Source organism: Heptranchias perlo, chromosome 1 (genome assembly GCF_035084215.1).
Source record: "Heptranchias perlo isolate sHepPer1 chromosome 1, sHepPer1.hap1, whole genome shotgun sequence".
NCBI lineage: Eukaryota > Metazoa > Chordata > Chondrichthyes > Hexanchiformes > Hexanchidae > Heptranchias > Heptranchias perlo.
The window spans coordinates 39,557,597-39,580,128 of record NC_090325.1 but is presented as its reverse complement, the minus strand read 5'-3'; positions in this window follow the sequence as shown (position 1 = coordinate 39,580,128).

The following is a 22,532-nucleotide window of genomic DNA, read 5'->3' as shown; positions in this document are numbered from 1 at the left end:
GACTCCTTGGTGACACACCCGGTCAAATGCTATCTTGATGTCAAGGGCAGTCACTCTCACCTCACCTCTGGAATTCAGCTCTTTTGGCCATGTTTGGACCAAGGCTGTAATGAGGTCTGGAGCCGAGTGGTCCTGGCGGAACCCAAACTGAGCATCGGTGAGCAGGTTATTGGTGAGTAAGTGCCGTTTGATAGCACTGTCGATGACACCTTCCATCACTTTGCTGATGATTGAGAGTAGACTGATGGGGCAGTAATTGGCTGGAATGGATTTGTCCTGCTTTTTGTGGACAGGACATACCTGGGCAATTTTCCACATTGTCGGGTAGATGCCAGTGTTGTAGCTGTACTGGAACAGTTTGGCTAGAGGCGCGGCTAATTCTGGAACACAAGTCTTCAGCATTACAGCCGGGATGTTGTCGGGGCCCATAGCCTTTGTTGTATCCAGTGCACTCAGCCGTTTCTTGATATCACATGGAGTGAATCGAATTGGCTGAAGACTGGCTTCTGTGATGGTGGGGATATCGGGAGGAGGCCAAAATGGATCAGTTTACACTTCAGTGTAAAGTGTAGGAGACTCTGAAGGATTGTTACAAAGTAAACTGCTAAGAATAATTTAGAGCCTCTCATACTCCATGATATGCAGACAGCAGTCAGGTCAGACTGCAATTGTATTCCTTGTGACAAAATAATCAATTGTGCAAAGGACAGTTATCAAAAAACGTCATCAAAGGAGATATTTCAGTAAATGTGCGTCAGAAATGGCATTAATGCCAAAGTCACGTTTTTGGGACACAACGTCATATAATAAAGTTGTTCGTAGCAGTTATAATGATTGATGAAATTAGCATTCTTTATTAACCTTGACCCCCCCTCCCCCAGTTTTCTAAACTGAAGTCAGTAAAATACTGCTGGTATTTATCGAAAAATATGTTATTGAAGATCAACAATCGAAATTACATTTATTTTGTTTGTAGTCAGTTCTCAGCGCAATTGGCATACATTAACATTGTAATCTGACCGTGGGCTTTGTCGTTGATAAGTATTTTTGTTATAGCTGCAATAACAGCTTTTTTATTGAAACAATATGGCTCTAATGTAGAAGCTGAGGAAACAAAACCACAATCTGGTTGCATTATTACATTGATCACATTACTAACATTGATAACAAGACGTTTTACAGTCATTATGGATAACTAGAAAGGAAAATCACTATTTAAATCTTGAAATATCAGAATATATGTATTTATACACATTATAATTTATAAACTGCTGTAGGGGGTACAGTAGTGTCTGGTTAAATTACTGGACTATTAATCCAGAAAATTGGACCAATAATCCAGTGAACGTGAGTTCAAATCCTTCCATGGCAGTTTGAGAATTTTGAATTCAGTTTTTAAAAATCTAGAAATTAAAAGCTTGTATCAGTAAAAGTGACCATGAAGCTGTCGGATTGTCATAAAAACTTTAGGGAAGAAAAGCTGCCGTCCTTACCTGGACTGGCCTATATGTGACACCAGCGTGGTTGACTCTTAATTGCCCTCTGAAGTGGCCTGGCAAGCCACTCAGTTATATCAAACACAGGGTAACTAGGGATGGGCAATAAATACTGGCCTTGCCAGTAATGTCCACATCCTGAGAACGAATGATTGAAAACAACTTCCATAATGTGATTGGTTAAAAGTTATTCTTTTATCCTAGTGGATCTTCATGAAGTAGCTCTGGGTGTCTGCAGCATGGCTGCAATGCTGAGCTGCTAACCTGGTCTATGTCCTTAAGGCCACTGCTCCATATAGGGAAATCCACATAATTGTAGCTCCATGGAAACTGCTGAGGTTAATTGTAAATTTCATCCTCCAGGACAACAACTGGCTTTCTTTCTTTCTTTAAAGATTTTTTAAACCTCTGCAACAAAGTGTGATGCCTGGTGAATATTGCACATGGACTGAATACTACCAGTGACCACAAGACAGTGGAAATCCCTATGGGTAACAAACTTGTGAATAAATTACCAGAGACAGCCATTAAAGCAGATTGCAAAAATGAGCTCAAAAGGTGATTGGATGCCTTTCTTGAGAGAAGAGATTATGGGATTTATTGGGAAGGTGGGTAAGTGGATTAGATCTATTGAAGGATGGGCTTATTCTAAGAAAATTATATATTCTTAATTCTTTTCATATCAATTTTGGTCAGAAACTTATAAACGGCAACACCCAGTATTAAATAGTTGTGATGTTTGAGCCTGAAGGTATTATTAGGGACAGTTATAAAACAACATGGTGAAAAATTGCAGTTACCTTTATTGTTTTTTGCCTCTAAATATCCAGCAGGACCTGGGAAGGTTCAGATTGTCCAGGCTAGCCATTTATTTAGGCTTTCTTAACATTGTGATGCTAAATCAAAACCTAGTATCTGTAATAAAATCACTCAAACATCAGCAATAGTTATTTTTCTGTAATATTAGCCTCATACTATAAAGTTAAACACTTAAATTACAATTTTAAATCAAAGCAACATTGTTCCCTCAATCTTTCTTCTGCCCCATTTGCGCTCTCTTATCATAACTTTACTTTTAACTTTACCTATTCTTGAGCCTTTTTTCTTAAAAACAAAATTGCCACAAAATTCCTTGCATTTGTCGATGTTTCTTGGTGTAAAATCTGGGCCATCTTTTTCTCTTGGGCAGCAATTTGGGGCAGAAGCCATTTCCACCGGTTTTCTATTCCAATATCAGTCGCCCCGAATTTCCTAATGACATTTGGCTCTTTCCATCATCCGCCCACCGAGTCCCCAGCCAGCTCACTATAACATACCGTACCGGAGGCCAGTGACGATGCGGCCCGGATTTCCTGATTTCATGTTTGCAATGCACTAGGAGTAAGTTCAAATTAAAAATACAAGGTGCAGCATTTGCCAGGATCAGCTGAGACAGGCGGAAGTGAGGAGTTTTCAAGCCTGAAGATTGTTGGAAGTTTTAGTAGCGATTACTGCAGTTGGTGAATGACTTTTTGCAGCGATTTTTTTGGCATTCTGTTTACACCTCCTTAGACATGCTTCAGACTGCTTCTGGGAGTGTGAGACCATCGAGAGATTTTGACGCCCCTCCTCCCACCCACGGTGAGGGTTTCTCAGGAGCAAGTACAGCATTCTCTATTGATGTACCATTTATGTGCCAAAATCATGGAGAAGCAGGAAGAAAGGAGTACAAGGCAGCATGTAAGGAAGGTGCACCCTACCTGATATTACCCCCGCACCCACCAAAGAATATACAGGGAACCCAGGTTCGATGAGGAGCTCTGTATTGGAAGAGTGTGTTTCACCAAAGAGGCAATAGGGGAGGACTGCCACCTACTGCGTGTGGAACTGCAGACTTGGCTATCTGCCTGCACTGCTCTATCTGTGGCTGTGAAGGCACAGGGTCATTTCAAGCAGCCACAGGGGATCTCTGTAATATCAGCCAGGTTGCTGTATTGGAATGCATTAGTCAAGTGACTGACATACTTTACAGGAGAGCTGGGATATTCTTCATCTTTGGCATCACAGCAAGGCAGCAATGAGATGGGCCATCCAGTTTTGCAGAGTTTCTGGTTCTCTCAAGGTCCAGGGTGCAATTTGTACCCATGTTGCTTTGCAAGGCTACATGCAACCCCCTCAAATCCTTCAATAGAAAGGGCTTCCACTGCCTGAATATACAGATTGTACGTGTTAAGGAAAGATTTGCTGGAAATTGTCATGATGTATTCATCCTTGGAAATTCTACAAAAGTGGTTATCAAGAGGACCATCAAAGTCCTAAAGTAGCACTTCCACTACCTTGACAGGAGGGGGTCTGCAGAATGCTCCAGCTTATGTGTCACATGTAGTTGAAGCCTGCTGTGCCTTGTCACCATAAAAAAGGCCTGGTTTTGGCCATTCTTGGGGAGATGGCTCATGCAGTTTTGGAAGTAGGAGAGCATCGGGATAACTGTCATTTAGAGGACTCCTCAATAACTGCTACAAAGAGCATCAGACACAGCGGATCACTCAAGGTCGCTTCTGTTTAACACAGTCTAACTTTGTCACCACTGCCTTATCTCCTCCCTCACTTTCAAATAAAAGACCAATCTTTCAATCCCATACCTATCCGACAACATGACAACACATTAGACCCCTAACTGTCAATGCCATTATCAATCACCTCATTAAATATGTCAGCATGAAACACGTGAACCCTTTCCTGCAAGACTCTAATCTCCATAAATAAGTGCACATTCACTTTTAAAACAATAGACCCCAAAATTAATAAAAGACAACCTGCTCTCTCCTAACACTGTGCTTCTCCATGGTGGGTAAATGTGCTTTTCTTTCACCTATCCTTGTGCTTCTTCTGGATGCAACCTAAGGGCCAGTATCGTGAGAGCTGCTCTTCTGCTATGAAAGGGTCACAGACTGTGGTGGTCCTCCTGTTATGGCAGTTTGCTCCTCCAGGGGGCCTCCGCTGGCTGCATCTCCGCAAATTGTGTCTTGCCAGCTTGGTGTGACCTCCTACATGCCTCTGGTATGGTGAACCCAGAGGGGGAATGCCAGAGGCCTGGTATGTGTTGCTGTCCTGAGAAACGGCAGCCTCAGGCAGGCCATCTCTGGCAATCACCATTCCACTGGACCCTGGATCTGTGTCCTTACTGATCGGCAGGCTGGCTGAAGACCAGGGTGTTACTTTGCCCCCCCAGTCAGATCATTAAACTTCTTATAGCAGTGGTCAGCAGTTCTGGGGTGAGAATTGGCACTCAGTACCAGTAGCATTGGCACGAGAGACATTTTTTCAAGGTTTCTTCCCACAGACACCCAGCAGTCTGTCTCTGTTCTATTTCCTTAAGGAGGATTTGGAGGTCAGCTTCACTGAAATTGTGACCTCTTCCTCTGTTGCTCTTTGCAATGCCTTTGTCCCCTTTCGGCTGTCTGTGCTAGATCCACCAGTGGAAGACATTCTTCAAAAGTGGGACAAAAACACACATTACCCATCCATTGCAGCTACCTTACAGTGAACTCAGTGATCCAAACACTTCACTACTTATTTGCTGTAGCCCCAGCCTGCTGCTGCTGCAATCTTCAGCCAGGCTTGACTTTTTAAAAGGCTGCACTCTGATTTACAAGCTCTCTAACGAAGTAAAAGAAGGAAGAAAGACTTACATTTATATAGTGCCTTTCACGACCTCAGGACATCCCAAAGCGCTTTCCAGCCAATGAAGTACTTTTGAAGTGTAGTCACTGTTGAAATATACTGTTGTAATATCCCATTTTAAATGGGATTTGAATCAATTGATATGCAAATGAATCAACCCATGAAATTCTAGAGAATTCAGCTCTGCAGATCTTCAGTGGGGGCAATTCCAGGCTCAGTGGGGCAACTCCAGGCTCAGTGGGGGCAACTCCAGACTCAGTGGGGCAACTCCAGGCTCAGTGGGGCAACTCCAGGCTCAGTGGGGGCAACTCCAGGCTCAGTGGGGGCAACTCCAGGCTCAGTGGGGGCAACTCCAGGCTCAGTGGGGGCAACTCCAGGCTCAGTGGGGCAACTCCAGGCTCAGTGGGACAACTCCAGGCTCAGTGGGACAACTCCAGGCTCAGTGGGGCAACTCCAGGCTCAGTGGGGCAACTCCAGACTCAGTGAGGCAACTCCAGACTCAGTGGGGCAACTCCAGGCTCAGTGGGACAACTCCAGGCTCAGTGGGGCAACTCCAGGCTCAGTGGGGCAACTCCAGACTCAGTGAGGCAACTCCAGACTCAGTGGGGGCAACTCCAGGCTCAGTGGGGCAACTCCAGGCTCAGTGGGGGCAACTCCAGGCTCAGTGGGGCAACTCCAGACTCAGTGGGACAACTCCAGACTCAGTGGGGGCAACTCCAGACTCAGTGGGACAACTCCAGACTCAGTGGGGGCAACTCCAGACTCAGTGGGGCAACTCCAGACTCAGTGGGGCAACTCCAGACTCAGTGGGACAACTCCAGGCTCAGTGGGGCAACTCCAGACTCAGTGGGGCAACTCCAGACTCAGTGGGACAACTCCAGACTCAGTGGGACAACTCCAGACTCAGTGGGGCAACTCCAGACTCAGTGGGGGCAACTCCAGACTCAGTGGGGGCAACTCGAGACTCAGTGGGATAACTCCAGGCTCAGTGGGACAACTCGAGACTCAGTGGTGCAACTCCAATCTCAGTGGTGCAACTCCAATCTCAGTGAGGCAACTCCAATCTCAGTGGTGCAACTCCAATCTCAGTGAGGCAACTCCAATCTCAGTGAGGCAACTCCAATCTCAGTGGTGTAACTCCAGGCTCATTGGGGCAATTCAAGGCTGAGTTTTTAAAAAATTTGTTCATGGGATGTAGGCATCGCTGGCCAAGCCAGCATTTATTGCCCATCCCTAATTGCCCTTGAGAAGGTGGTGGTGAGCCGCCTTCTTGAACCGCTGCAGTCTGTGTGGTGAAGGTTCTCCCACAGTGCTGTTAGGAAGGGAGTTCCAGGATTTTGACCCAGCGACAATGAAGGAACGGCGATATATTTCCAAGTCGGGATGGTGTGTGACTTGGAGGGGAACGTGCAGGTGGTGTTGTTCCCATGTGCCTGCTGCTCTTGTCCTTCTAGGTGGTAGAGGTCACGGGTTTGGGTGGTGCTGTCGAAGAAGCCTTGGCGAGTTGCTGCAGTGCATCCTGTGGATGGTACACACTGCAGCCACGGTGCGCCGGTGGTGAAGGGAGTGAATGTTTAGAGTGGTGGATGGGGTGCCAATCAAGCGGGCTACTTTGTCCTGGATGGTGTTGAGCTTCTTGAGTGTTGTTGGAGCTGCACTCATCCAGGCAAGTGGAGAGTGTTCCATCACACTCCTGACTTGTGCCTTGTAGATGGTGGAAAGGCTTTGGGGAGTCAGGAGGTGAGTCACTCACCGCAGAATACCCAGCCTCTGACCTGCTCTCGTAGCCACAGTATTTATATGGCTGGTCCAGTTAAGTTTCTGGTCAATGGTGACCCCCAGGATGTTGATGGTGGGGGATTCAGCCGTTTAATGTCAAGGGGAGGTGGTTAGACACTCTCTTGTTGGAGATGGTCATTGCCTGGCACTTGTCTGGTGCGAATGTTACTTGCCACTCATGAGCCCAAGCCTGCATGCGGGCTCTGACTGCTTCATTATTTGAGGGGTTGTGAATGGAACTGAACACTGTGCAATCATCAGCGAACATCCCCATTTCTGACCTATGATGGAGGGAAGGTCATTGATGAAGCAGCTGAAGATGGTTGGGCCCACAACACTGCCCTGAGGAACTCCTGCAGCAATGTCCTGGGGCTGAGATGATTGGCCTCCAACAACCACTATCATCTTCCTTTGTGCTAGGTATGACTCCAGCCACTGGAGAGTTTTCCCCCTGATTCCCATTGAGTTCAATTTTACTTGGGCTCCTTGGTGCCACACTCAGTCAAATGCTGCCTCGATGTCAAGGGCAGTCACTCCCACCTCACCTCTGGAATTCAGCTCTTTTGTCCATGTTTGGACCAAGGCTGTAATGAGGTCTGGAGCTGAGTGGTCCTGGCGGAACCCAAACTGAGCATCGGTGAGCAGGTTATTGGTGAGTAAGTGTCACTTGATAGTACTGTCGATGACACCGTCCATCACTTTGCTGATGATTGAGAGTAGACTGATGGGGCGGTAAACGGCCGGATTGGCAACTCCAGTGTAACTCACTGTGTGGGTTTTTTGAGACCAATAAGTTTAACTTTATTTACCTTTATGCTTCTGCCTACTTTAAGAATTAGGAAAGCAAAGAGAAACTATGAGATTAAATTATCAAGGAATATAAAAAGAAATAGTAAAGTATTCTACAGACACATAAATAAAAAAAGAAAAATCAGAATAGGGATAGGGCCATTAAGGGATGCACACAATAACCTCACAGGTAACAACAGCAAAATGGCAGAAATATTATTAATTACTTTGCCTCCGGATTTATCAAGGAGACTAACAAAGCGGGCAGAACATTAGAAGAGGTCGAGAAAGATATTAAAACATTTAAAATAGAGAGGGGGGTGATAATTGATAAACTAATCAAGCTTAGAGAGGATAAATATTAAAAGAAGTTAGGGAGGAGATAGCAGAGGCAATATTACATAAATGTAATAATTCACTAGAAACGGGAACAGTGCCATAGGACTGGTGGACATCTAATGTTATTCCGAGATTTAAATAGGGAGATAGAACAAGGGAACTATAGACCAGTTAGCTTAGCATTGGTGGTAGGAAAGATAATGGAATCTTTACTCAAATATGTAATCGGAAGACATCTAGAGAATGAAAATATAATAAAGAATAGTCAGCACGGATTTCAGAAAGGAAAGTCATGCTTGACCTACTGTTGAGTTCTTTGAAGAAGTAACGGAAAGACTAGACAAGGGTTATGCCGTAGATGTAATATATTTGGATTTTCAAAAGGCCTTCAATAAAGTACCGCATTGTAGACTCACGACTAAGGTCAGAGCATGTGGAGTCAAGGGACAGGTAGCAGAATGGATAGCAAGTTGGCTACAAGACAGAAAACAGAGAGTAGGGGTTAAGGGTGGCTATCAGACTGGCAAAAGGTGGGAAGTGGTGTTCCACAGGGATCGGTACTGGGATCACAGTTGTTCACAATTTACATTAACGATTTGGACTCAGGAATCAGAAGTATGATTTCAAAATCTGCGGCAACACCAAATTGGGGGGGTGTAGTAAATGCAAAGGAAGAATGCATCAAAATGCAAGAAGACATTAATAAACTTTCAGAATGGATGTGTGATTGGCAAATGAATTTCAATATAGGTAAGTGTGAGGTGGTGCATTTTGGTAGGAAGAATAAGGAGGCCACATACTGCTTGGATAATAAGAGTCTAAACGGGGTAGAGGAGTAAAGAGATCTAGAGGTACAGATACACAAATCACTAAAAGTAGCAATGAAGGTTAATGAGGTAATAGAAAAGGCAAATCAAGCACTAGGGTTCATTTCTAGAGGGATAGAATTGAAAAGCAAAGAAATTATGTTAAACTTGTACAGAACCTTGGTTAGACTACACTTGGAGTGTTGTGGTTCAATCTGGTCTTCATATTATAGAAAGGATGTAGAAGCATTGGAAAAGATTCACAAGGATGATACCAGAACTGAGAGGATATACTTATCCGGAAAGGCTGAACAGACTGGGGCTCTTTTCTCTAGAAAAGAGAAGGCGGAGGGGTGACCTGATAGAGGTCCTTAAGATAATGAAAGGGTTTGATAGGGTAGAGAAAATGTTTCCAATTGTGGGGGAGTCCAAAACTAGAGGTCATAAATATAAAAGAGTCGCTAATAAATCCAATAGGGGATTCAGGTGAAACTTCTTTACCTAAAGAGCGGTAAAATTGTGGAATGCGCTATCACAAGGAGTAGTTGAAGCAAATAGCATGGATGCATTTAAGGGGAAGCTAGATAAGCACATGAGGGAGAAAGGAATAGAAGGGTATCTTGATAGGGTTAGATAAAGTAGGGAGGGAGGAGGCTGGTGTGATGCATAAATGCCGGCATAGACCAGTTGGGCTGAATGGCTTGTTTCTGTGCTGTAGTTTCGATGTAACTCGATGTACCTGCTTCAGCTGTCCATTTTGAAGATAGGCACAACAGCCAAAAAATAGCCTCTAATTGCCTGGAGTACTGTGTACAGTTATGGGCACCGCACCTTAGAAAGGATACATTGACCTTGGAAGGAGTGCAGCGCAGATTCACCAGAATGTTACCGGGGTTCCAAGGGTTAGATTATGAGGAGAGATTACATAAACTGGGCTTGTATTCCTGGGAATATAGAAGGTTAAGGGGTGATTTGTTGGCGGTTTTTAGGATATTGAAAGGAATTGGTAGGGTGGATAGAGAGAAACCTTTTCCACTGATGGAGGAGTGTAGGACAAAGGGACATAACCTTAAAATCAGAACCAGGCCATTCAGCAGAGATGTTAGGAACCACTTCTTCATGCAAAGGGTGATAGAAGTGAGGAACTCTCTCCCACAAAAAGATCGAGCCAAGGGTATTAAGAGATATGGAGCCAAGGTGGGTGGATGGAGTCAGTGTACAGGTCAGCCATGATCTCACTGAATGGCGGAACAGGCGCGAGGGGCTGAATGGCCTACTCCTGTTCCTATGTTCTTATGTTCTTAAAACAAACTCCCAACGGCCAAGTAATGTCCAGAAGTATAAAGATTGAGCTGGTTACATCAAAGATATCACCAAGTTAATCACTGAAGAAATTTATCAGTGTCAAACAGAGTTGCGCTACCTATGGATAAGTTAGCTTGTTTAGTGGCAGTAGCACAATCATGTCTGGACAAGGTAATTCATCCATGGTTTGGTCAGCTGTCACATATCATTTAACAAAAGTTATACACACTTCAATAATTCACAGCATAATATGTCCTCACGAGGGGAGGGTTTAAACTAATTTAGCACGGGGATGGGCACCAGGATGAAACATTAGAGAGGAGAAACAAGGTGCAGAGAGGACTGGGAGGGACAAGTAGCAGTAGAGTAAAGAATAGTTCAGAAATAGGAGGGATCAGACAGGTGGCAAATGTGTGGCAGTCTAAGATGAGATTGGAATGCATGTGTGTAAATGCACGTAGTGTGGTAAATAAGGTTGGTGAGCTGCAGGCTCAAGTTGTCACATAGGACTGTGATATGGTGGCAATAACAGAGAACTGGCTTAAAGAAGGGAAAGATTGGGTACTTAATATTCCTGGCTACAAGGTATTCAGGAAAGACAGGGAAGGAAAGAAAGGAGGAGGGTGGCAGTATTGATCAAAGAAACTATTATAACACTGGAAAGGGATGATATAGTTAAGGGGTCAAAGACAGAATCTATTTGGTTAGAATTAACGAACAATAGAGGACCCATTACACTACTGTGTGTATACTATAGGCCACCAAATAATGGGAAGGAGATAGAGAAGTAAATTTGCAGGCCAATTACAGAAAGATGCAAGAGCTATAGAGTATTGGTAGTGGGGGACTTCAATTATCCTAATATCGACTGAGACAGTAAAAGTGTAAAGGGCAAAGATGGGGATGAATTCCTGAAATGTGTTTGAGAACTTTCTGGAACAGTATGTTTCCAGCCCAACCAGGAAGGAAGCAGTGCTGGATCTAGTTCTGGGGAATGAAGTGGGGCAGGTGGAGTATGTTTCAGTAGGGGAGCATTGGGGACCAGTGATCATAATATCATTAGGTTTGGAATAGTTATAGAAAAGGACAAGGAACAATCAAATGTGAAAATGCTTAACTGGAGGAGGGAAAATTTCAGTGAGTTAAAAAGAGATTTTGCCCAGGTGGATTAGAATCAAAAATTGGTAGGCAAAAGAGTAATTGAACAATGGGAGGCCTTCAAGGAGGAGTTGGTTGGGGTACAGAATAGACACATCCCTTAGAGAGGTAAAGGAAGGGCATCCAAAGCTAGAGCTCCCTAGATGACTAAAGATATAGAGATTAAAATGAAACAGGAAAAAGAGGCTTATAACGAATGTAAGGTTCAGAATACAGTAGAGAACCAGGCTGAATACAGAAAGTACAGAGGAGATCTAAAAAAAGGGAATAAGGAGGGCAAAGAGAAAATATGAGAATAGATTAGGGGCTAACATAAAAGGGAACCCAAAAGTCTTTTATAAACACATAAATAGTAAAAGGGTAGCCAAAGGAAGCATGGGACTGATTAGGGACAAAAAAATCTCTTGTGGAGGCAGAGGTACTAAATGAATACTTCCTTGGAGAAGAGGTTGCTGCCATTGTAGCAGTAAAGGAGGAGGTAGTAGAGATATTGGATAGGATAAAAATAAAGAGGAGGTACTTGAAAGATTGTCAGTATTCAAAGAAGAAAAGTCACCCGGTCATTGAATCATAGAAAATTTATGGCACAGAAGGAGGCCATTCGGCTCATTGTGTCCGTGCCAGCTGAAAATGAGCCACCCAGCCTAATCCCACTCTCCAGCACTTGGTCCGTAGCCTTGTAGGTTACGGCACTTTAGGTGCACATCCAGGTACTTTTTAAATGAGTTAAGGGTTTCTGCCTTTACCACCCTTTCAGACAGTGAGTTCCAGACCCCCTCCACCCTTTGGGTGAAATTGTTTTTCCTCAGCTCCCCTCTAATCCTTCTACCAATCACTTTAAATCTATGCCCCCTGGTTATTGACCTCTCTGCTAAGAGAAATAGGTCCTTCTCATCCACTCTATCTAGGCCCCTCATAATTTTGTATACCTCAATTAAATCACCCCTCAGCCTCCTCTGTTCCAAAGGGAACAATCCCAGCCTATCCAATCTTTCCTCATAGCTAAAATTCTCTAGTCCTGGCAACATCCTCGTAAATCTCCTCTGTACCCTCTCCAGTGCAATTACATGCTTCCTGTAATGTGGTGACCAAAACTGTACACAGTACTCAAGCTGTGGCCTAAACAATGTTTTATACTGTTCCAGCATAACCTCTCTGCTCTTATATTCTATGCCTTGGCTAATGAAGGAAAGTATTGAGTTCTCGGTGTCTGACATAAGCTTTCCTTTTCTGCCTTATCTTACCCTGTTTGCTCCTTGAAATCCAGGGGGCTTTAGATTTGGCAGCCCTACCCTTTTTCTTTGTGGGAACATGTTTACTCTGCACCCCTTGAATCTTCCCCTTGAATGCCTCCCACTGCTCTGACATTGATTTACCTTCAAGCAGCTGTTTCCAGTCCACTTTTGCTAAATCACTTCTTAGCTTGGTAAGATTGGCCTTTCCCCAGTTGAGAACTTTAACTCCTGTTCTATCTTGTCCTTTTCCATAACGATGCTAAAACTAACTGAATTCTGATCACTACCATCAAAATGCTCTCCCACTGATACTCCTTCCACCTGCCCAGCCTCATTTCCCAAAACTAAATCCAGAACTGCCCCCTCTCTTGTTAGGCTTGCTATGTACCGACTAAAAAAGTTCTCCTGAATGCAATTGAAGAATTTTGCGGCCTTTATACCCTTCACACTGTTTGTGTCCCAGTTAATATTAGGGTAGTTGAAATCCCCTACTATTACTGCCCTATTGTTTTTGCACTTCTCAGAAATTTGCCTACATATTTGATCTTCAATCTCCCTCTGACTGTTTGGGGGTCTATTGTTCACTCTCAGTACTGTGACTGCCCCTTTTTTGTTACTTAGCTCATTTGATGATCCTTCTAACATATCATCCCTCCTCACAGCTGTAATTGTTTCTTTAACCAATATTGCCACCCACCTCCTTTTTTTACCCCCTTCTCTATCTTGTCTGAAAACCCTGTAACCAGGAACATTGAGCTGCCATTTCTGCCCCTCTTTAAGCCATATTTTTGTAATAGCTAAGATATCGTACTGCTACGAGTCTATCTGTGCACTCTGGTCCAGATGGGACGCATCCTAGACTACTGAGGGAAGTAAGGGTGGAAATTGTGGAGGCTCTGGCTGCAATCTTCCAATCCTCCTTATATATGGGGATGGTGCCGGAGGACTGGAGGATTGCATATGTGACACCCCTGTTCAAAAAAGGGGAGAGGGATAAACCCGGCAATTACAGGTCAGTCAGCCTAATGTTGGTGGTGGGGAAACTTTTAGAGATAATAATCCGGGACAAAATTAATTGGCACTTGCAAAAGTATGGGCCAATAAATGAAAATCAGCATGGATTTGTTAAAGGAAAATCATGTTTGACTAACTTGATTGAGTTCTTTGATGAAGTAACGGAGAGGGTTGATGAGGGTAGTGTGATTGATGTTGTGTATATGGACTTTCAAAAGGCATTTGATGAAGTAGCACATAATAGACTTATTAGCAAAATTAAAGTCCATGGGATTAAAGGGACAGTGGTAGCATGGATACAAAATTGGCTAGGGGACAGAAAACAGAGAGTAATGGAGAACAGTTGTTTTTCAGACTGGAGGGAAGTATACAGTGGTGTTCCCCAGGGGTCAGTATTAGGATCACTGCTCTTTTTGATATATATTAATGACCTGGACTTGAGCATAGAGGGCATAATTTCAAAGTTTGCAGATGACACAAAGCTCAGAAATGTAGTAAATAGTGAGGAGGATAGTAACAGATTTCAGGAGAACATAGACTGGTGAAGTGGGCAGGCACATGGCAGATGTAATTTAACACAGAGAAGTGTAAAGTGATGCATTTTGGTCGGAAGAATAAGGTGAGGCAATATAAACTAAATGGTACAATTTTAAAGGGGGTACACAAATGTTTGAAGGTGGCAGGACAAGTTGAGAAGGCTGTTAAAAAATTATATGAAATCCTGGACTTCATAAACAGAGGCATAGAGTACAAAAGCAAGGAAGTTATGCTAAACCTTTATAAAACACTGGTTAGGCCACAGCTGGAACATTGTGTTCAATTCTGGGCACCACATTTTTGGAAGAATGTCAAGGCCTTAGAGATGGTGCAGAAGAGATTTACCAGAATGGTACCAGGGATGGGGGACTTCAGTTATGTGGAGAGACTGGAGAAGCTGAGATTGTTCTTCTTAGAACAGAGAAGGTTAAGGGGAGATTTGATAGAGATGTTCAAAATCATGAACTGTTTTGACAGAGTAAATAAGGAGAAACTGTTTCCAGTAGCAGGAGGGTTGGTAACCAGAGGACACAGATTTAAGGTGATCGACAAAAGAGCCAGAGGCGACATGAGGAAACATTTTTTTACACAACGAGTTGTAATGATCTGGAATGCACTGCCTGAGGGTGGTGGAAGCAAATTCAATAGTAACCTTCAAAAGGGAATTGGATAAATACTTGAAGGGAAAAAAAATTACAGGACTATGGGGAAAGAGCAGGGGAATGGGACTAATTGAATAGCTCTTTCAAAGAGCCGGCACAGGCACGATGGGCCAAATGGCCTCCTCCCGTGCTGTACCTACTATAATACTGTGATACTATGAATATTCTTCACAATGCAATTAGAAAGTAAGGAATTCTTACTTTAGTGAGTGATCATATGGTTTGGAGGCTAGTTGATGTTGTATGACTACATACCACACAATCACAGATTCTATTTTTACTTCAACAGCACTTCATTCCTCTACGCCCTCTACAACTGAGAAGGACAGGAGTAGCAATGTAGCGGAAACACCATCACCTACAAGTTCCCCTACAAGTCACACACCATCCTGACTTGGACATCTGTCACTATTCCTTTTTTATAGCTGGGTCAATATCCTGGAATTCCCTACCTAACAAAATTGTGGGAGTACCATTACCACAAGAAGAAGGCCCACGACCACCTTCTCAGGGCAACTAGGGATGGGCAATAAATGCGGCCTTGCTAGCATCGCCCATATTGTGAGAACAAATTTTAAAACTTTTAGTATAGGGTATGTATTCCTAACACTTAGAAATGTATAGAGCAATCTTCAGATAATCACATAAAACTCTTAACCAAAGGTTATTGTTCCCTGACTCATGTAAATCTGGAATCTCAGTAAGCCTAGTTACTGACATTCCAATCCTGATGGCCAAACCTTGGAACTCAAAGACAAAAAGCTATTATGTTTTTCTTTATATTTTTCTCTTTTTTTTTGCTTATTTTTACTTTATTTTGCTTTTTTCTATTTTTGAATGTACTAGTGAATTATTACTCACATTTTTAAAATTAAGCAAACAAATAGTGTTCTTCGCTAGGATTCTTCAATGGTTCCTCTAGATGCCAAGTTAAGGTAAGTTTTTTTTATTTAAGAAAAGATATAGAGGATAAACTGCACAAAGATGAGGTTTCAGAGCCAGAGTGGATGAGAGACTTGGTGAGGGGTGGTTGGGGGCTTGGGCAGGATGATGGGTAGGGTACGGTGGAGGCAGCTGTATAGATGATGGACACCACCATTTTCAAAAGGAGGTACATCAGGAAGTAGTTACACCAAGCTTGAGTTTTAATAGCTTGGAGATTGTCAGAAGAGGGAAAGACTGAGGGAGGGAAGGAATTACATAATTTGAGGTCAAGAGAAAGAATGAGTTAAGAGTTGAATAGGTTGGGATCCATTCTGTTGGGGACTTAGGGGTAACTTTCCAACTTTGCAGTTCGGCAGAAGCCCTATTCATTTGGCAGCGCATATTGAAAATGTGGGCATTTTTTTGACCATTCATTTAAATAGTTGTAAATCATGCGTGGTTGAATTTCTGGTATGGACTCCCGATGGGCAAGGCTCCCTGCTGAAAACACAAAGTCAGAAAACCACCCCTTCAGTCTCAAACTATTTAGTTTTTAAATTATAAAACTTCATCACAGAGCTCCCCCAATAGCTCAGTGGGAAAATTTACTACATAATATGGTACTGAGCTGTTCAGTCACCTAAAGGCTAATTGTAGCATCCCTAACGCCACCCTAGCTGAGATCAGCTAGCGCAGCACATTCTTGGGATGAAACTTGGCAACTTCCTGGTATGGCTTGGCTGCTTACGAATAAATTTGCTGAACCATTGGGTCGAGCAGGATGAAGAGTATCCTTTAACCTAGTGCATATTCTTTTGTGGGTGTGTCTCGCACGTGATTCTTCCCCCACCCCCCATGAATAATTAATATGCACAGAAAGTGAATAATTTTTTAAAAATCTAGTGCTTTGATCACTATCTAATTCTATTTATTGGTTTTTCTTTCAATGCTGTGAACTTATCTAAAAATTCCTTTTCCATTCATTACTTTTTCTTTTGTATATAAAAAAACTATTTTACACGAGTACTAGAAAGGAGGAGAAAAAAGGAGGAAAAAAAGCACTGAAGTGGAAAAGTTGTATGTAACTTAAATAACTGAAGTGCTTGTTGCACAGGTTACATTGTGTTTGGTTTCATACAGAAATAGATTCGTAACCCTGTAAAGTCAATGCACTGACAAGATGGTTTATCATATTTTGCGATAACCTTTCTTTAATGGTCGTTACTGTAAACTCTCCTCCATCAGTACTGATTTGAGAAGGAGCTGGGCTATATTTGATGACATGACATTTTTTAGGATACCATTCTTGACCCTTTGTTGGGGCCTTAATGGGGTTTCAGCCCTGTATAATATAGGATCCTTTCAAATTGACTTTGCATCCCTCCAGGGAACAGAAAATGATGGAGGGAATGTAGGAATCCTGCCAGGAAAAATTACTTGTTCCGTTTTTCAAGAAGGTGACCTACCTGAATAAAAAAAATCCATAAACTTTCAAAAGGTCATAAATTACCTCGTTTGACTCAACTTTGGCATATTGCTGCCACCTAGTGGGAAAGATGCATTGCTAGTGAGATGCCGAAATTTCTACCAATTACAGTATGCTCTTCAGTGATATCACAAACTTGTTACTCCACAACATTCCATGGATTTCTGGAGAAGAACTTTTACACAAAATGTCTGCTGTCAAGTTACCTCTGATCAACATTTTGAAACCATGAAACACAGGTACGGGAGGATTAACAATAAGTAGACGGGTATTCTTTGCAGGGATTACATTACTTGGCAATTACATAGCAATTTAGTAAAAATCATTTGCTTTTAAGCAATATTGGAAGAGTCCCTCTTGACCATTTTCTCCTTTCTCTGCATGACCGATAAATTTGCCCCTAATGGGAAGACAAAGTACAAATGTTATCCAAGTCTGCAATTCAAAATCAGTTCTCTCAGCCAACATTCTAATAATGCAACATTTAAGTTGTAGAGCTGTGCTATAAAAATGTTACTGTCCATTCACTAATGTGAGCAAAAAAAAATTGACGCCAATATAAGGTTGGGAACCCACTTTCCAATCACACATGTTATATCACTAACATTAACAAACAAAAAAAATCAGCTGTTGCAATTTTAAAAGCTGGAAATTGCTGCTTGTGACATGGTTAATTTTTTTTCTCACTGACAGTAAGTAAACTAACTTCATTTTCAGCACTCTGCATATCACAGCTGAGTTTCCTCATCCAAATGAGCTCATCCATCAGCAGCCTCTTCATATCTCGACATGTCAAAACATAGCGGAGGTTGTCCTGACCACTTCTACAACTTTGAGTGATATAGAGGCTCTGGGAAAGGTTCACAGGAGGGTCAGACGAATGATCCCCCGCTTAAAATATCTTAGTTACCCAAATAGGTTTAAGAAGCTGGGTCTATTTACTTTAGAAAATCGTGTAATCTGGGGGATCTGATAGAGGTGTTTAAAACAATGAAGTGACTAAATGTGTTAATATAGATCAATTATTTCAGTTCGATAGGTTAGGTCGGACCAGGACTCATGTGTTTAAGTTGCACAAGGGCAGCACTAGGTTAGCTGTCAGGAGGTTCTTCTTTTCCCAGAGGATAGTCGACCTATGAAATGAGTAGCCGGCTTGTACGATGAGTACAGATTTAGAGTCATAGAGTCATAGAGTCATACAGCATGGATAGAGGCCCTTCGGCCCATCGTGTCCGCGCCGGCCATCAGCCCTGTCTACTCTAATCCCATATTTGCTGCATACTTTCACAAGAGAGCTGGACTAGTTCTCGGCAAGCGGAATAATAAGTAATATCAATCACACTCAATGTGTTCTCCTGGACTAGTTTTGATTGCCGGGGGGGCGGGGGGGGGGAGGGGTTTGGAGAGGAATTTTCCAGATTTTTTTTCTCCCTAAATTAGCCTCAGGTTTTTTTAATCTGATTTTTTGCCTCTCCCGATAGATCAAATGGCTACTCATCGTTTTTTAAAAGTTCATTCTCAGGATACGGGTGTCGCTATTGCCCATCCCTAGTTGCCAGTGAGAAGGGGGTGGTGTGCCTTCTAGAACTGCTGCAGTCCATATGGTGGAAGTACACTCACAGTGCTGTTCATTAAAGAGTTCCAGGATTTTGAACCAGTGATGATGAAGGAACGGTGATACTTGTCCAAGTCAGGATAGTGTGTGACTTGGAAGTGATGTTGTTCCCATGCACCTGCTGCCCTTGTCCTTCCAGATGGTAGAGGTCACCAGTTTGAGATGTGCTGTCGAAGAAGCCTTGGCGAGTTGCTGCAGAGCATCCTGTAGATGGTACACACTGCAGCCACGGTGCGCCAGTGATGAAGGGAGTGAATGTTTAGGGTGGTGGATGGGGTGCCAATCAAGCGGGCTGCTTTGTCCTGGATGGTGTCAAGCTTCGTGCATGTTGTTACAGCTGCACTCATCCAGTCAAGTGGAGAGTATTCCATCACACTCCTGACTTGTGCCTTGTAGATGGTGGAAAGGCTTTGGGGAGTCAGGAGGTGAGCCAATCGCCACAGAATACCCAGCCTCTGACCTGCTCTAATAGCCACAGTATTTATGTGGCTGGTCCAGTTGAGTTTCTGGTCAATAACGAGCCCAGGATGTTGGCGCTGATAAAGCCATTGAATGTGAAGGGGAGATGGTTAGACTCTATCTTATTGGAGATGGTCCTTGCCTGGCACTTGTCTGGCATGAATGTTACTTTCCACTTAACACCCAAGCCTGCGATCATGGACTGCTTCATTCAGCGTCACCCACATCCCCAGAATAAATAAAGTCAAAGTAAAATAGTGATATGAACATGAAGAAACTTCCTTAACCAACACCACAAAAAACAGATTAGCTGATTGTTTGTTTCATTGGTGTTTGTGCGATCTTACTGTGTGCAGTAAGTTGGCAGCTATGTTTGCCTAAACAACAGTAACTGCACTTCAAAAAGTAATTTATGCGAGGAGCTTTCATGTGTCTCAGAGATATGGAGCTCGATTTTAAAACAAAAGTTCGGGGGCAAAGAAAATCGGCTTTTCGAGAACCGGGCAGAAATCCCAACTCCAAGACGCCAAAGAACACACACAACCCAGAGCCATCTGGGTGCACACACCTATCCCAAACCCGGAAGTCCCACCGGCAATTAAAGTCGGCAGCACGATATTTAAAGCAGCAATTCATCTATTTAAAGTTGTTAAAAAATTAATAAATATAATTTAGAATGAAGGCAAGCGATTTCAACGCTGCCTCAATGTGTTCCCGTGCTGTATGAAGTCGTGGGGTTGCAGCCAGCAGCCATTTGGCCATTTAAATCCCTGTTTGACAGATGGGGATAAAAGTTGAGTTATTGCAGCAGGGCACTCAGTTCTCTCAGACAAATTTTTGGCTGGAAGATCTTTGTGTTTAGACTGAAAATTCTTGGTTTCCACTCAGAATTGTTCTGTTTACACATATTTACCAACTTTTCGGTCTCCCTCAAACTGACACCATCAGGATGGGGGGGCTCGATGGCTGCATTTACCATTACATCCGAGGACAAGGAACATCACCATCCTCACCAGGCACGGCGTGCACTTCCACCACTCATAGCTCCACAACACAGTGCTGCGCCACAGGCACCTGCACAAGTGCACAGAGGGGAACAACAGAGGGAGCGCCATCGCAGGAGGCACTACCCTCGCCAGAGGGTCTACAAACCGAGGCTCAGTTTTCTGGACCTCTCTGAGGAGCAGTGAATACGGAGGCTTAGAGTGAGTCGCCAGGTAGTCGCAGACATCTGCAGCCTCCTTCATGCCGAGCTGTTCCCGGCTGGGCCTGGCGGCATCTCATTACCCATCGCTGTTAAAGTGACCACTGCCCTCAACTTCTTCACCTCCGGATCATTCCAGGGTGCCACCGGTGACATCGTTGGGGTCTCTCAGTCGTCTGCACACAAGTGCATAAGACAGGTAACCGACGGTTTGTTTCACAGGGCCTCGCAATATGTCAACATCCAAATGGGGGGAGAGAGGGAGACAGGGGAATGGGTGGAGAGAGGGAGACAGGGGAATGGGTAGAGAGAGGGAGACTGGGGAATGCGTAGAGAGAGGGAGACTGGGGAATGGGTAGAGAGAGGGAGACTGGGGAATGCGTAGAGAGAGGGAGACTGGGGAATGGGTAGAGAGAGGGAGACTGGGGAATGGGTAGAGAGAGGGAGACTGGGGAATGGGTGGAGAGAGGGAGACTGGGGAATGGGTAGAGAGAGGGAGACTGGGGAATGGGTAGAGAGAGGGAGACTGGGGAATGGGTGGAGAGAGAGAGACTGGGGAATGGGTGGAGAGAGGGAGATTGGGGAATGGGTTGAGAGAGGGAGACTGGGGAATGGGTGGAGAGAGGGAGACTGGGGAATGGGGGGAGAGAGGGAGTTGAGGAATGGGTGGAGAGAGGGAGACGGGGAATGGGTAGAGAGAGGGAGACTGGGGAATGGGTAGAGAGAGGGAGACTGGGGAATGGGTAGAGAGAGGGAGACTGGGGAATGGGTGGAGAGAGGGAGACTGGGGAATGGGTAGAGAGAGGGAGACTGGAGAATGGGTGGAGAGAGGGAGGCAGGGGAATGGGTAGAGAGAGGGAGACTGGAGAATGGGTGGAGAGAGGGAGGCAGGGGAATGGGTAGAGAGAGGGAGACTGGAGAATGGGTGGAGAGAGGGAGACTGGGGAATGGGTAGAGAGAGGGAGACTGGGGAATGGGTGGAGAGAGGGAGACGGGGAATGGGTAGAGAGAGGGAGACTGGAGAATGGGTGGAGAGAGGGAGGCAGGGGAATGGGTAGAGAGAGGGAGACTGGAGAATGGGTGGAGAGAGGGAGACTGGGGAATGGGGGGAGAGAGGGAGTTGAGGAATGGGTAGAGAGAGGGAGACTGGAGAATGGGTGGAGAGAGGGAGACTGGGGAATGGGTGGAGAGAGGGAGACTGGGGAATGGGGGGAGAGAGGGAGACTGGGAAATGGATGGAGAGAGGGAGATTGAGTAATGGGTAGAGAGGAGGAGACTGGGAAATGGGTAGAGAGGGAGACTGGAGAATGGGTGGAGAGAAGGAGACTGCAGAATGAGTGTAGTGAGGTGGACTGGGGAATGGGGGAGAGAGGGAAACCGAGGAATGGGCGGGGGGGGAGAGGGAGACTGGGGAATGAGGGTGGGGGCTCTGGGTGAGAGAAGAGTACAGGATAGGGGGATTGGGGCTGGGCGGGGAGGGGAGAAAGGAGGACGGTGAAATGGGGTGAGCATGGGGTCCATTTTCCTGCAGAGCCAGGAGCAGCAGCGGAAGGAACCTGGTGAGAGTTGGTGGCTGTGGGAGAGGATCAGCCAGTTAAGGGGAGAGTGAAAACTTGGGACTTTACTGTGGGTAAATAGTGTAAGATTGTTGCACTGGTGGGCAAATGGGAAACAAGGAGATAGAGACCGAGGATTCTCACTGGAAGAACCAAGGGGAAAGGGAGAAGGAAGGTTTTTTGGACTGAGGGCTATTCGACCATAGGATACTTCACTACAAGTGCCTATCGAGGTAGGGACCAGAACATAATTTAAAAGGAAACAGGATAAATATTTGAAAAGGAGGAATATAAACAGATCAGAATGGATTGGGGTTACAGGAGAGAGTGCCAGCAACAGCATAGGGGGCTGAATGGCCTCATCCTGTGCTGTAATTTTTATCATTTTATGAAAACTCTCCTTTATTGAATCCCAGGTCCAGGGACATCCCAAAAATAAATTTTAAAAACTCTTAATTTTTAATGCCATTACATTGTGTTTTAAAAATTAAAATAATTCTGTGAT